The sequence below is a fragment of the Camelus dromedarius genome, chromosome 12 (genome assembly GCF_036321535.1).
Source record: "Camelus dromedarius isolate mCamDro1 chromosome 12, mCamDro1.pat, whole genome shotgun sequence".
In the NCBI taxonomy this organism is placed as follows: Eukaryota; Metazoa; Chordata; class Mammalia; order Artiodactyla; family Camelidae; genus Camelus; species Camelus dromedarius.
In genome coordinates, this window is record NC_087447.1 from 10,904,298 (window position 1) to 10,917,458 (window position 13,161).

Consider the following 13,161-nt stretch of genomic DNA (forward strand, 5'->3'; position numbering starts at 1 on the left):
GAGCATATGAACAGGCATGCATTAAGCAGAATATTTTTGGCACTAAAAGAATCAGGTAATTTATAGCCATTTGAAACAGGACAGGGTACAGCTGTCTCCAGGGGGTGGCTAGCTAGCTGGGGACGAATTCACTTTAGTAAAATTACCACAATCCTGGGCATGGTGCTCATTTCGCGACCTCTGAGAATCTTTTCCAGATGGACAGAAGCTAACCAAGCTCAGCATAGCTAGCTGCAGAAGCCAGAATGCCATTTTTAGTTTTCAGTGAAGAACAAAGCCGCCAAGCTTGTACTTGTGCCAGTGGCACAATTCTTCGTCCTGTTGAAGAAACCACATGGAAAGTCAAGTTGTGATCAAAAGTCTATTTGGAAAGAAAGGAATCAAAGCAAAGTGGATGATGTGTGTCAGCGCCTGAGATGCCCGGACACGGAGTCCAGACAGGCTGAGCCCCTGCGCCAGGGCACTACTAAGTTTTCTCTGCAAGCATTCATTTCCCTCTCTTCTAAGTGACCATTTTTCTTTTTAATCAATATATTATTTACAGATTGATTAATTGACAGGTTTTCCTTCTTTTGATACAAGAAATATTTTGTCTCTAAAATGCCTCTTTTATACATTTTAATTATTTATTATGACTTGTTTTATGGTTTCATTTTTAGCATCTTCAGAAACCTGATTATTGTCCACCTACATTCCCCTAATTTTTTGGGTGGGTATATATGATGACATATACACACACACTCATTCACATACTCCCCAATTAGTGACTGATGCATTAAGTGAGCTCTGATGAGATTTTAAACTTTTTTCTAAAGATTAATGGTCTCATGTTTCTAGTCTTAAATCTAGGCAAACCTAGAACTTGCCTATTCTGATCATTCACGCAATTAAGGAAACATTTCCATTTCACTTCCCTGTGTCCAGATAACTGATTTGGGTCTCCCTGACCTACAACTGGGCAGGGAGAGTCTGACTGTCTTGCATGGAAAGAGAGAAACCATGTATCCCAGCATTCTCCCATTAGCTTGATCAACAATTACCTTCCCTGAACTCTTGGTGTGTCTCCTTGTTGTAACATCTCTTAAGTGACTGGGGAAGAAACACCAACTGCTTGTATCAGACCTTTGCTGCCTTTATTCTGTCCTCACTCTTCATGCTTCCCACTCCCTTTCTAACACTGGCCAAAATCTCCTATGAGCAATGCTGCTTATGGATCTGCCCAGGGGCAAGTAAAGAAATAGTCAGTGGGCTGTTGCAGTCATGGCTTGGAACTGTTATAAACGAGATGTGGCAGCATCTTCCATCAGTGTTGCCAGACTAGATGGCTGGCACCATCTGGTTGGAAGACAGGCAGACCACACACTTTGGTGGGACCACAGTCTAGAAATAAATCAGGCATCTGGGATCCAGAGAGACCTCATGGAAGAACAGAGGTTTCATCTCTCTCAGAACAAAGCTCTCCTGAGGGAGAATCACGATACCAGGTTAGATTTATTCAACATAAATAGCAAAGCTGGCGTCTGTAAAGGGTTTTGTTGATATTGTGTGGTATATTCGTGTTATTCTAATAAAACCTCTTATGCAAAGGGAGGCTGGGTTATTTTCATCTTAAGAAATCCTTAAGAAGCAAGACTGATCCATATGGACCCGAGGAAGGAAGTGCTTATATCAAACACACACAGAAACACATAGTTCATTTTCTAACAATTATAAACTGAAGAAGTAACCTGGCAGGGGTCATCTCACCCTTCATCTTGACCCCCAGTCTAGAATACAACTGGAAATGAGACTCTATCTGGGGTTGAGATGCAGCTGGGAGGTGTCCTGGAGCCTAATCAAGAAGAGGTGGATTCTGAGAAGTCCTGCATCTCCACACACCTCCCAGTCCAATTTTCCCTCTATTTCCTGTTATACATACTATTTATAATTTGCTGTATTATCTACATTGTCTGTTTGGATGACACTTTTTTTTTTTTCTTACAGTCTCTCTCTTTTCTTTTTTTCCACCAGAAGGCAAAGCAAATATTCCTTCTCTGTTTAACACTTTTGGTGTCTGTGGCTTTCAGATCTCTGAAGGTTCTGGGATTGTTTCTTATCATAGATGCCATCCCTGATAGTTTTTCAACAGAAGACCATACACGAGATTTTCCTGCTTCAGCCAATTAACATCTTTGATGAAGATGCTAGCCTTCTTTATTCATTTGATTCAGTTTTATTGAACAATTACAGTTAGGTGTAACTTGCTGTTACTTCCTTATCCTTTTTTCTCCTTTTGGTATTTAGTATGTGTCCTTTTTAAAAATTTTATTTTTAATTGAAATATATTTGACATATAATACTGTGTTACTTTTATTTTTTTAATTGAAGTATAGTCAGTTACAATGTGTCAATTTCTGGTGTACAGCATGTCGCAGTCATGCATATACATAAATTCATTTTCATATTCTTTTTCATTGTGAGATTGCCACAAATTCAAGTGAGGCTTAGAATAAAGCAAAATTTAAAAAGAACAGAATTGAGGGTGGGTATAGCTCAGTGGTAGAGCACATGCTTACCATGAATGAGATCCTGGGTTCAATCCCCAGTACTTCCATTAAAAAAAAAAAAAACAGGCAAGGGTGCTCTGAGGATTTTGATTTCAAGACGGCATTTCCCCTTCTCCTCACAAATACCTTAGGGGAAACTGAAATAACAATCGGAGGGGAAACTTCTAAGGCCCTTGTAGACATGGTGGGGCGACATTATCTGTTCTTAACCCTATTCTTATTCATTGCCTCTCCCTCAGAGTAAACAATCAATTCAAATGGTAGGAGTTTCAAATTTTCCCATGCAGGTTTCAAAATCAGAGCCAATAGCTCTTCCGCTTAGAACTATCACAGCGAGACGTATATTCCTTTTGATGAAATGTAGTCCAACTCATTTGATTGGATGAGACTTTTCTGGAGTCATATAACACTTATGTCACCTTTTCACCTAAAGATGAAATGATTTTACGTTTAGAAGATATAGAGGCAGATTAGAACATAAGTGGTTATGAAATGAAAATTCAGACACATTAGGAAGAAATTAATGGTTTACTATTACAAATGCCTAAGGAATTGTGGTCTTCTTCTTCCTCAGAGATTGGGAAAGTTAAAATGGCTGCTCCTATTAGAGTAACTGTTGGTAATTCCAAGCTATCCAATATTGGAAGATCCACTAAGGCCAGAGGCATTAAGTGGAATAAGACCTATTAGTTAGGAATTCCTTAAGAAAAGACATAATTCCTCGTACCAGTCCTTGCATTACTCCCACTTTACCTGTAAGAAAGCCAAACGGAAAAGGCTAAAGGGTTTCTCAAGCCCTGAGAGCTATAAATAACATCGTGAGCCCTCGCCATCATGTGGTTCCTAATCCTCACACTCTGGTCTTGGCCATTCCAGGGGACACTGTTATTCCTGTTATTTCTCAGTAATAGACCTGTGTCATGAATTCTTTACTATTCCAGTAGAAAAAGAAGCCAATACCGCTTTGCCTGTACACGAGAAGGCCATTAGCATACCTGCATGGTTATGCCCCAGCACTATGCTGAAAGACCTACTTATTTTTTCTCAGATACTTAAAGCTGACTTGGCTGATGTATACTTTCCTAATGGCTCTGCTTTAATTCAATATGTGGATGATTTACTTTTGTGTTCTAGAACTGAACAGGACTGCCAAGGAGACACTATCCATCTGTTGCAACAATTAGCATCTAAGAGGCATAAGGTGTCCAAAGACAAACTACAGTTCTGCTTACCAACTGAGAAATACTTAGGTCATTTAGTATCTAAGGAAGGATTGTTGATTGACTCTGAAAGAATCAGGGAATCCCAGCTTTCTCACTTCCCCAAACAAAGAAACAACTAAGAGGATTTCTAGGTCTAACTGGATGTTGTAGGCTATGGGTACCTAGTTTTTCCCTCTTTCCCAACCTCTCTATGCATTTTTAAGTCTGACCAACTAGACCTAATTGAATGGATGATAGAAAGAGAAGAGGCCAAAATGCTTTAAAATCTGCATTAGCTCAGGGTCCAGCATAGGCCATCCTAATTATAAATGACCATTTTTCCTTTTTTTTTTTAAATGAAGATAGAGGATACGCTCTGGTATATTAAACTGAGGCAATGTGACCAGCGTTGACCCACAGGACATTATAGTCAATAGTTAGATTTGCTGGCAAAAGGGCTCTCACTGTGTATGAGGGTTATTTCAGAGGACAGCTCTCTTATGAAAAGCCACTACTGAGGAACCTGTAGTGTGTTCCTCTCTGACCGTTTATGTTCCTCACTCAGTTGAACCACTCTGAAATTCTCATCATACTCAACACTATGAGTAGATTGACCTCTTGCAAAATATTGTTACTCTTTTCACCCACTGCCACTTTACCACTGGCCATTTTCTTACTCCTAGGACTGACTTACAAGAAGTTCCCATTGATAATGCTGATCTAATTTGCTTTACAGATGGATCCTATTTAAAGGATGTGCAGGGACATTATCCAGCTGGGTATGCAATAACTTCAGTGGTAGAAATAACTGAAAAGTGCTTATTTACCAGAACCAAATCAGCCCAACAAGTAGAATAGATTGCATTCATTAGGGCTTGTCAGTTAGCCAAGGATCAAATAGCAAATATTTATACTGACAGCCACTATGCCTTTGGAGTGGCTCATGATTTTGAGATGCTGTGGAAACAGAGGATTTCTCACCTCTTTTTGGTCAGCCTATAAAGAATGGACAGCTAATCTTAAAACAATTAGACTCCAATCAATTGACAAAACAGCTGGCTATCATTAAAATACCTGGACATTCTAAATCTGACTTAATAGAAACCAAAACTATTGCCTTGAATCTTGCCCCCTGCCCACCTTTGAGAATGTCTTCTGCTCAAACGTAACTCTGATGAAAATATTAAGAAATTTCTTTTGCAGGCTCAAGAACTAGCTTCAGAGGATGAAAAGCAGGCCCGGGGGAAAAAGGGGGGATTTTCTGACTCCATCTCATAAATGTGTTTTGGATCAAATAAAAGGCCTAAAGTACCTGTAAGTGCCCAGTTACCCTTATTCCAACATGTACATTCCCTGACCCATTGGGCACCTGAAAAATGATATTATGGGGAAAACAATATATCTGGAAACCTTCTCCCACTGTAGCTCATAAGGTTTATGACTGATGTTCTGCCTGTCTTAAATATAATCCTGCTAAACCCTTTCATGGCTCTCAAGGCCACTTTCCCATTCCTAAGGGACCCTTTGAAGTTTGGCAACTGGAATTTATCTAGGTGCCTTCCTCTCAAGGCTGCAAATTCATCCTGGCAATGATATGCATGTTTTCAAACTGGGTGGGGGAATTTTCTTGCAGAAGAGCAACAGTCTGAACTGTAGGCAAATTAATATTGGAAAGAATAATTCAAGTTTGAGGAATTCCTCCTGAGTTGCATAGCAACTGGGGAATCCATTTTGCTGGACAGATTATTAAATCCATTTGTAATAGGGAAGAGCTAATCTGACTCCATATTCCCTCCTCTTTGTAGTATAAATGGAGTCTGAATTCTGACTTGGGGAAGATGGTTCTCTAGCACATCAGTCCCCCATCTTCTCAGTCGGCCGGCTTTCCAAATAGAGTTGTTATTCCTTGTCCCAACACCTCATCTCCCAATTTCATGGCTTGCCCTGCATTGAGCAGAATGAGTTTCTACTTGGTAACAGTAAGATTGGGTTGATAATGCAGTATTTTTACTGTGCCTATCACCCTGAATCTTCACTATTACTGGAAAGGATGAATAGCACAATTAAAACACAATTGGCTATAATTTCGGAGGCTTTTAATCTTCCATGACCCAAAGCTCTTCCCTTGGTACTCCTCAACCTTAGGTCACTTTGGTAAATATCAATTGTCTCCTCTTGAAATAATTACTGGGTTAACTATGCATCTAAATGAGGTATGTATGAACCAGCACTTCTTAAAGGTGATATTTTAAGTTATTGTCAAGGATTCATCAAAAACCTTAAAGACAATGAAAAATTAGTAACTAATTCCTTCCCCAGCTCCTTGGTGATGAAGACTTTAAGGACCACAGTTTATAGCCTGGGGATTCTGTCTATCAGAAAAGACATCAAATAAAGGACTTACAACCACGTTGGAAAGGACCATATCAGGTATTGTAAGCAAATCCCTGTGCTGCAGAACTTAAAGGAGTAAGCTTTTGAATTCACATTTCTCACTTTAAAAAGGCCTCCTCTCCTGAATGGACTGCAACTCCTATTTCTGACACTGGCTTTGACTAACTAAGAAAGGCCCCACCAAGCCAGGATGAGAATAAAATGGCAGCAGTGTTAGACAGCTAACCCAAGAGTCTGGACCAGGCCTGTAAGGCCTATCTTACTAGCTCAAACTGTCTGTATATGAAAATATCTGTATCTCTATCCTAACTGCAAGTTATCATTCTATTTCTAGCTATGTCTTTCCCCCAGTGTTTAGGATGGAAAGAAATCTTTTTAGCAAAACTGTCACAACGTATAGGTACTGGGGCCAGTTTAACTGATTGTTGCATTGGTCACCAAATTCCTTGGTCAATACAAGGCCAATTTAACCCCCTTGGAATTCCTGTCACTGACTTTTCAGGTGTCCATACTCAGATCTTTCAGGTTCAAATTCCCCAGCACATTAATATATGTCCATCCTTTGTCTGACACTGTCTTCAATTCTAAGAGACTGGACACAACTTACCCTAAGACCCTTTTGCTCCGTCCCTTGCTCAACAGATGTCTAAAAGAGAAAAATACAAGTCACTTGTGCCAGCCACTCCCCCACGTCAAATATCATACAGGTAGTTTTTGGAAAGCCTGCAAGAGAAATGACCCATGGTTTAATATTGTGTTAACAAGACTTCCAATTAACAAAGCTATGAACAAAAGCACTCTGGGAGTAATCACTTGTACTCCCCCAGATTGTGGAACCTACTCACCTTCCCAAGGGCGAGCTCATAAATGTCTTAATAGCTGGCAAGTAGAAGATTTATGCTTATTGGAAAGTTATGTTACCCCATTGTCTATATACAGAGAGGCAGATGGACCTCCTTTTCCTCCCCATTATGGAGTCAAGAGAACTATGCTATGAGGATACCAAAGTACGTGGTGGTGAAAATCTTTTAGGAATATTGGTTCCTATTGGAGGAATACATGTAACCAGGGATGTGCTTAGAAATCTATCAGCCACCATCGGTGAAATGGCTGAAGAAACTGCAAAAAGGATTGCAGCACAACAGAAGTCCCTAAATTCCTTAGCCCAAGTAGTATTAAATAACAGAATTGCCATAGATTTTCTACTGGCCAAACAAGGAAGCATTTGTGCTATTGTTGACACTACTTGTTGCATTCACATCAACACTTCTGGAGAGGTTGTGACACACCTAGAAAAAATTTGTCAAAAAACAAATTGGTTACAAGATGTAAGAAAGACTGACCCATCAAATGACCTGTTTGGATGGTTCCCCTTAGGATTAGGCAAATTTTTTTTGCTCTGCTTTACAGACAATTATTATTTTCATAATGTGCTTTATTATCCTTTTCCTAGCTATCAAATTACTCATAACATTGTATCACTGCTTGCTGTTAAGTCTACTGCTGAAAGCATACATGCAATGATTGTACAACAAACTGAGATGTTGATCAAATGTATAATCTAGGAAACTTTTCTCCATTGATATATTTCATGCTTATTTACTGATAAGAAAGAAAGTAATGCTTAGAGGAATTTAAACTGCCAATCACATCTATAGTTCTATATACGATAATGGACATGCACAATGCACATATAAGATACAGTTAGCATAAGTCCTATTGGACATCCTTGAATTAACCTCAATTCCCTGCCAAGCATCCTACTGGCATAATACTCTAAAAACAAAAGAAAGAACTGGGCTATTAAGACCCAGCATCAAGGGACATGATGAATCCAGGACAGATAAGCAACTAACTTGTCTTTGAAGGACCAAATAATTGATCACCTAATGCTTTCTAATGAAAGAGTTATGATCAAAAGGGGGAAGATGATGAGGGAAAATCATAAATACTTCTATGGCAAGGCAGCCAAACTAAGACATAAAGGAAAAATAAATGAGATATCCCTTTTGTGGTAGGTCTTTCCCAACGTGCATCTATATTATACATTAACCAAGCCTCCTCAAGGCAGGAAGATGAAATCAATCTTTGAGAAAAAATTGTCCCTTTATTCAGAAGCCAGCATTGTAATTTTAACATTAATATTTCTTTTTCATCTTATAGAAGGGGTTGCATTGACCAAAGGCTTGTTGTGCCCATGCATAACTTATCAAAAAAAATCTTTGATGAACTTTGTGTATAATGCTAACCTGTCAATATGACATGCAAAATTCTTTGTCTCAAAAATGTATAAAACTGCATCTCCAATACCTGATCAATGGAACAGTTCTCAGAGCTTCTGAGAATCTGTTCCTCAGGTTATAATCCTCAGTCTGGCTTGAATAAAATTCTCTTTCCTTTCTTCTTAGCTTGATTGTTACTTGATTTTCTGTTGATTCATTCTTGCCTTGATTTCCTCACTTATGCATAGGAAATAATGCCATGTCTGCCTCACAGTCCTGCTGTGATAATTGATTTAGATCAGGTAGTTGAGAAAATGTATGTATGTATTTATCTAAAATGAAAGTTCTTTGTAAACAGGGACATGTCCACATGTCTAGTATATTGTTATCAGACTATTTTACCAAATAGCTATATTATCTTAGGTAAATCTCTTAGCTTCACAGGCTTCAGGTCCTCACTGGAAATGGAAGGTATTGGACTAGATGGTCATCATGTCCCTTTCAGCTTAAATTACTCCAAGTTGTTAAAAAAGAAGCTATAATCATGGGATCATGGTAGATCCAAAGGGAAGAGAGAACTGAATCAGAAGAGACATGATAAAGTGGGGCATGAAATTAGCAGGGACAAAAGCTCCATGACAACCATGACTCCAGAGAGCAAGTACCTGGAGAGTTTTTCCATCAATTATCTTTTTAATTTTTTTTCCACTTTTGCTTTTAGTAACACATTTAAGAGGATTTCCAGTGTGGACATCTCTTTGGCTGTGAGTACACAGTCAATTTCATGGCCAAAAGTTCCCATGGTGGAGAGCAGTAGGGCACAACTGGAAAATCCTTTTGGAAAAGAAATATACAATTTCAATCTTTGTCTGGAACTCTGTCCTTCTGGGGAACTGGGTCAAGGTGAGAGCAAGATTTATAGAGAACAGTGGATTCTGTGCTATCACTATAGCCATGTGATTCTTTTAGTAGGAGCTTCCTGGAGCAAAATTTATGGTCCACAGTCTCTCCCATTTTTCAATCCTTCCCTCTCCCTTATGTCTCTCTCCTCCACATAGGGCTCTTCCTTGGGTTCTCTTTCTCCATTCTCCGATGCTCTAACCTTCAGGCAAAAGATTAATCTGCAACCTAAATTTTCTGGTATTACTGTGGGGTGAGGTGTAGATATTGATTCTCAGTTCTGGAATTTCTTAAGAATATTATCTTAAAAAAATTGAAATACAGTCAGTTTGCAATGTTGCATCAATTTCTGATGTACAGCATCATGGTTCAGTCATATATATACATACATATATTTCTTTTCATATTCTTTTTCGTTATAGATTACTACAAGATATTGAATATAGTTCCTTGTGCTATACAGTTGAAACTTGTTTAAAAGATATTATCTTTAACTCTGCTATTTTCTGATTTTTTTTACCTGTAAAATGAGGGTAAAGGATCATATAGTATCAAGTGAGGTAATGTTTGCAAAGCCTAATACATTTAAAAGTTAATTGAGTGCCAAAGCAAAAATAATAATTTACTGAATTTCAAAGGAATTAACTATGATAAAAACATGTTTGTCTATGTTTCCTATCTTAATTTATCCTAAGGACACTTTTAAATTTAATTTGTTCCCTTGAGGATCTGTTTTTATATAATAATAATTATTTTGATTTCCTTTTAATATATGTCCCTTTTGGGTTGACATGCCTCTAAATGAGATCTGAATCTACACCTACCTAGAGACAATGATGCCTGACTATCTATAGGGTCAATGATATCTCGGGAAATTCCCCAAATTAATCCATAAAACTGTAGCATCCTTGGTATTCCTATTCATGGGTATAGCTGTCATTTGTGAACCTGGGCTATCTTTCATTTGTGTTTCCTTTTCAGTTTCTTTCATCAAGGTCTTGTAGTTTTCATTGTACGGCTCTTTTCCTTCCTTGGTTTAAAAATACTTCTTAAGCATTTTGTTATTTTTGATTCTAATCTGAATGGGATAGCTTTAAAAGTTTTTTTTTAAAAGTTGTTTTATTGTTATTTTATAGAAATGCAACTGATTTCTGAATGTTGATTTTATATCCTGCAGCTTTACTGAATTCAGTGATTACTTCTTACACTTTTGGGTTAAGTCTTTAGAGTTTTCTACATATAAGGTCATATCATCTGCAAACAATGAGAATTTTACGTCTTTGTTTCCAATTTGGATTTTTTTTACTTTATTATCTTGCCCAGTTGCTCTAGCTAAGACTTTCAGCACTCTATTGAAAAGAATTGTGAGCATTAGCATCCTTATTTTCCTCCTGCTCTTAGAGGAAAAACTTTCAAATTTTCACCATTGAGTTAGCTGTGGATTTGTTTTATGTGGATTTTATTACATTGCAATATGTTCTTTCTATATCCATTTTGTTGACGGTTTTAATCATGAAAGAGTGTTGTATTTTGTCAACTGTTTTTTCTGTATCTGTTGAAATTATCATATGATGTTTACCTTTCATTATATTAATGTAGTGTATCACAGGTATTGTTTTTTTTTTTTTTGTATGTTGAACCATCCTTGCATCTCAGAAATAATATTCACTTAACCCTGGTGTATGATCCTTTAATGTGCTGTTGAATTTGATTTGCTAATATTTTGTTGAAAAAATTTACATCTCTATATTTCAGGCATATTGGTTATAGTTTTCTTCTGGGGTTCTTATCTGGTTTTAATATCAGGGTAATGCTGTCCTTATAAAATGAGATTGAAAGCATTTTCTCATGTTCAGTTTTTTGGAAGAGTTTGAGAAGCAATGGCATTAAACCTTCTTTAACTGTTTGACAGAATTCACCAGAAAAGTCACCTGGTTTTGGAGTTTTCTGTCTTTGGAGGTTTTTGATTACTGATTCAATCCCTTACTCTTTATTCTATTCAGACTTTTTTTTCCCCTGATTCAATATTGTTAGGTCATATATTTCTAGGAGATTGTCCATTTCTTCCAAGTTATCCAATTGGTCAGTATATAATTGTTCATAGTAGTCTCTTATGAACTTATGTATTTCTGTAGTAGATCTTGTAATGTTTCCTCCTTCATTTCTGATTTTATATGAGTCTTCTATCTTTTTTTTCTAGTCTAGATAAGGTTTTATCAATTTTGTTTACCTTTTCAAAAATCAGTTCTTAGAGACTTACTGATTTTTTAAAAATTGTTTTTCTTGTCTCTATTTTATTTATTTCCACTTAGATTTGTTATCCTCCCCCCACTTTTTTTGTGTGTATGCTAACTTTGAACTTAGGTCATTATTTTTTTTTCTATTTCCTTGAGGTGTAAATTTTGGATGTTATTTGAGAGTTTTCTATATTCTTAATATATGTATTTATTGATATAAACTTCCCTCTCAGAACTGCTTTGGTAGCATTCCATTGGCTTTGATGTACTATGTTTTTCTTTTCAGTTGTTTAGAGATATTTTGATTTCCTTTTTGACTTCTCATTTGACCCATTGATTTGTCAGGAGTGTGCTGTTTAGTTTCCACATGCTTGTAGATTTCCCCACTTTCCTCTTGCTCATTTCTAGTTTCATCCATATTGTGGTTGGAAAAGATACTTGGTTTGATTTTAATATTAAATTTCATAATACTTATTCTGTGTTCTAGCATATGATCTACCTGGAAGTGTTCTTATGCACTTGAGAAAAATGTGTATTCTGACGCTATTGGATGGAATGCTCCTCAATTTTTCTGTTCGCCCTATTTAGTGTAGTGTATGGCTCAGGTCCAGCATTTCCTTGTTGATTTTCTCTCTGAATGATGCATCCACTCCTAAATTTGGAATGGTAAATGCATAGTCTGTCTTGCTACCATTTCCCCTTCCATATTGATGGCAAACATCTTGACTTTCTTTTCTAATTAATCACTTCATTCCTCTGAATCCTCAAAATAGTGCACCATGAAGTAGTGACTGATCTGATTTTTGGAAATGAACCATTTAACCTTTCTTCTCAGGGTGTAACCTTTGCGTCTATGGGGATTTCCCAATTTACACATTTTTGCTATGAGGGATTAGGAAGTAGTTGGGGAAATGGAAGACATTTTGGAGGCTAATGTTGACAAATATGTGTAGTTCATTGACATAGTTTATTCCATAAATGTCACAGCCTTTCTCTTGGGAAATCTCCAAGACTTTTACATTTTTTCCATAAACACAGTTCCCAGGCTACACTTGATGGCTGTTTTCTACCTTTGAAGGCTTCCTCTGATATTTTTTTGTAGTCTGAGTTTATCTGAATAAAAATGTGTTGGTGTTGGGAGGTGTTCTAATGACCATCTACAAAGAATAACACCTATAGCATCTTGAAGAGAGCATTCAGTGTCTGGTGCAACAATATTATTTTGTTTAATTACTATTTGGCCTGAAGACTCAGTGCTTGCCTACTCTGGATTTGTTCCAGTGAGATGTGAAAAGGGCTTCTAAAAACACTGCCTCAGTTTCTTAACACTCATACATATTGCTTAGCATCCTAACCCTATCATGAGTTCAACCATACTTTTCTAAAGAGAAAATGAATAGATCCTGGGGGGAATCGAGAATCTAACAAAATCATATACAATGGTTTTAAGTGGTATCAATTTGCAGGGTAGAGAGCCCAGAGTTTCCAACAGGTTCCAAAGTATCACTGACTCAAAGAAAATCAAGAATGACTGAGATACTTTAACTTGTAAGTATCTATAACTTGAGGAAAGAAAAAAAAATCTGCACCTGCAAGGAAGGGAGCATAATGGCTTTTTAAACCTTGTCTTATCTAACTTTCCAGGAGCCTTGGTAGAGTC

General features: G+C 37.2%; 1 non-coding gene across 1 annotated transcript; it reads left to right on the forward strand.

The window, feature by feature from the left end:
- Positions 1–2,520: 2,520 nt before the first annotated feature.
- On the forward strand, positions 2,521–2,593 carry TRNAG-ACC (transfer RNA glycine (anticodon ACC)). Its single transcript has one exon. It is a non-coding gene; the product is annotated as a tRNA-Gly (tRNA).
- The last annotated feature ends 10,568 nt before the right edge of the window (positions 2,594–13,161 follow it).